Here is a 3,739-nt window from a genome sequence, read left to right on the forward strand (position 1 = left end):
TAAATAGTATAAATATGATCTTTTGGTAGAAAAATAATAATAAAAATTATTAATTAAGTTAATTACATAATAAAAAATTACTATTTTTACATACTATAATATTTATAAAAAAATTTTGAATAATAAATCAATATTCAATAAATTAGATATTAATCCTAAAAATAAATAAATTATACATTAGATATTATTATTTACATACTATAATATATATTATCGATTATTAAGTTATAATTAATTTTTAACTTAATTTATGGTAATTGAAATTTAAATAAATAAATTATTAAACATCGAATATTTTGTATCTAACTAATTTTATTTTTTGTTATTGAAATTAAAAAAAAGATGAATTGTTAATCAATTCTGAATTCAAATTTAAATGTGTAAAAAATAAAAAATACTTTTAATTTTATCTCACTAACCAAAATTAATTTTAATATAAAAAATTACTTTATATATCATATTATAGGATAATGTAGTTATTTTTTAATGATAATTATTGCCGTATAAAATGGTGTACGAAATTGAGAAAAATATATTTACTAATTTAGGGGATAATAATTCATTTTCAATAGAATAAATTATATATTGAATAACAAAAGTTATTATGGTTTCTTTTCACACAAACTAATGCTCAATGATAGTGTTTCGGTATTATTTCCAAAACATATTAATCAATTTAATAGCTTTTGTAATGGCATAAGTCTATAAGTTTGAAAATTTAAAAATTATGTCATAAAAAATAAAATTTTAACTGGTAACAATGTTGACCATATTGTTTTGACTTCAATAATGAATATAATACTACAACAAAACTATCACAAGTAAAGTTCAACAAAGTGATACGTGAAATTTTGTATCTCTACAAACTCCCTTCGGCAAGTATACCGAATTTGTCATCAAGTAAAAACTCACAATTGAGTGAGGTCAAATCTCACAGGGATTGATTGGTTGATCAACTTTAATTAGAGGTATGGTCTAGTTGAACTAAACATAACTGAGTTGAGATTGTAGAAAATTAAATGGCAGAAAATGTAAATAGCAAGAAATGTAAATGACAGAAAGGTAAATAGCTGAATTAAACTGCTGGAATGTAAATTGCTGAATGTAAAGTGCAGAAGGTAAATAGAAGAAATTCAATGGGAACGGGGGTGATGAACATCAAAGTAAACATAATATAGAGAATGGGAAGATAAGACTGGAAAAGCTCATTGGGTTTAGGAGATGTTGCATTCTCCAGATCAAGTTCATTCTCATCTCTTCCTCAATCCATGAAACTCATTGATCTCTTGAAAATCTTAGGTGATTGAATTCCAATTTCTCGATAATTTAATCTCTCTAAGCTTGAACAATTGCCCAATTCCTTGATCTAATTGCTCATGGGAAGAGATGAAGTACGATCACTGATTATACCACATATTTTTTTATATCAAAGCATTGGGAAGTTTATATGTCACTATATCCGTCCAACCCCAATCTAGTCCAACATGAGAAAGCATTTCTAGCATGATTCTCTCATTTCTCTTCCAAGGTTATGAGGGAATCTAAGTATGAACAATTTCTCTTTCGAGACAATTGTACAATTGGATGAAGATCAAAAGCTTTCAAGCAAATCAAAGAGAATGAATAGAAGAAGAATAATAAGAACTATTATTAATCTATTGAATTACAACAGAGCTCCCTCCCCCAATGAAGTGGGGTTTTAGTTGATCATAGCTTTGGGAAGATCAAAAGGAAAATAAAAGAGCATGAAAATTAAATCTAAGTACAAAGAAAAAGGAAAAATAGTAAGTGTTTACAATTTTGGATCCCCCGAATTCCCAATCCCCTTTCTAGTTCAAAACTACTCCTATATATATATATACTGCTTCTCTGATCCTCAGTTGAGTCTTCAAGTATCTGGATGTGGGCCTTTGGCCTTAGTTGAAGTAGTTAACAAACTCCTTGGGCTTTGCTCAACTTTTTGGAAGGGTTTAGTTGAGGCAATAGTCACGTTAGTTAGGTCGTTAGTGTGAGTAACGTCATGTTTAGTTGAATGGTTCGAAGACGTTAGTGACACCAACGTGATCACTAACATTGAAAACCTCTTGAATCCACGTTGCTCCTGGCGTAGTGGCACTAACATGGCCACTAACGCCACACCTTGCCTCAGCCAACGTTGCTTCTGGCATTAGTGGCAATAACGTGGACACTAACGCCACCAAATCTTGCCTTTGATCACCACCGCTGGAGTTAGTGGCATTAACACCACTGTTAACGCCACAAGCTTGCCTTCTCCATGCTAGCACTGGCGTTAGTGGCACTAACGTTGCCACTAACCCCACTCCTTCCTTGCAATTGAACCAACGCTGACGTTCGTGGGTGGATAACGCCACCACTAATGCCACTTTGCCCCTGCTTTCTAACGTTAATGCTAGCGTTAGTGGCACCAACATTGCCACTAATGCCACCAAGCCTTCCCTTAGCCTCATTGGTGCTAGCGTTAGTGGCACTAACTTGGCCACTAATGCCACTTTGTCTCTGTTTCTTCCTTGCCTGAAATTTACCGAACAATTACATCAAAGCCTTACTCTAATCACAAGATAATGCATCATTCATTGCATCAATTAATCCTTGCATTATTCTCGTGAAAATGTTTATAATTCACAATGTTTGATTGAATCAAGACATGTATGCATAACTCATCTAAATGCTTGCTTATTACCTAAGAAAATGCATGAAACTAACCTAAAACATACTAAAAATGGCTTGTAAAACTAGCCAAGATGCCCTAGCATCACAACACCAAACTTAAATCTTGCTTGTCCCCAAGCAAGTGATAGAACATAAGAAGAATGAATGAGAACACAAAGAGATATGAGTCCTTATTGAGAGAATTCAAATCCTGGTTCATGGAGTTTCATGTATGATAACTTAGGTTCATATTCTTGCTGGTTTCTAGGCAATAATATGCTCTTAAATACTCACTTTATTGCCTTGTATGAGACTCTTATTCTTGATCCTTAGCTTATCTTTGTTTTTGTTTTCTTTTTCTCTTTACCTGAGGCTTATTACTTTATTTAGCTAAGTGCTCTGTGTTAAGGCAAATCTTTATGATAAGCTTTCAGCCAACACTCCTAAACTAGTTGGTTCAAGGTGCTAAGTGTTTAAACACTCCCGAGGACTTACTTACTCAAGTCTCTCATCAGCACATACACACCACAGGCACATGGCTTGTTATTCATACCTGAGGCCTTGGTGCCCAGCACCTCTTTGGGTCGCTAAATGTTTTGTGACAAGGTTGCTCTTGATAGTAGACTTTTGGTCGATAATCTCGGGTTAGTTAACCCAAGTTATCAAGTGATGAAGCACTCCTTAGAACCTAATCATCCAAGCATATCCTTGCACAAAAACACCACAGACACATATCATAGGATTCAAACTATTGGTGCCTAGTGATGAGCGGATAATTTATACGCTTTTTGGCATTGTTTTTATATAGTTTTTAGTAAGTTTAAGCTACTTTTAGGGATGTTTTCATTAGTTTTTATGTTAAATTCACATTTCTGGACTTTACTATGAGTTTGTGTGTTTTTCTGTGATTTCAGGTAAATTCTGACTGAAATTGAGGGATTTGAGCAAAACTCTGAAGAAGGCTAACAAAAGGACTGCTGATGCTGTTGGAATCTGACCTCCCTGCACTCGAAATGGATTTTCTGGAGCTACAGAACTCCAATTGGCGCGCTCTCAACGGCGTTGGAAA

Source organism: Arachis duranensis, chromosome 4 (genome assembly GCF_000817695.3).
Source record: "Arachis duranensis cultivar V14167 chromosome 4, aradu.V14167.gnm2.J7QH, whole genome shotgun sequence".
Classification (NCBI taxonomy): Eukaryota; Viridiplantae; Streptophyta; class Magnoliopsida; order Fabales; family Fabaceae; genus Arachis; species Arachis duranensis.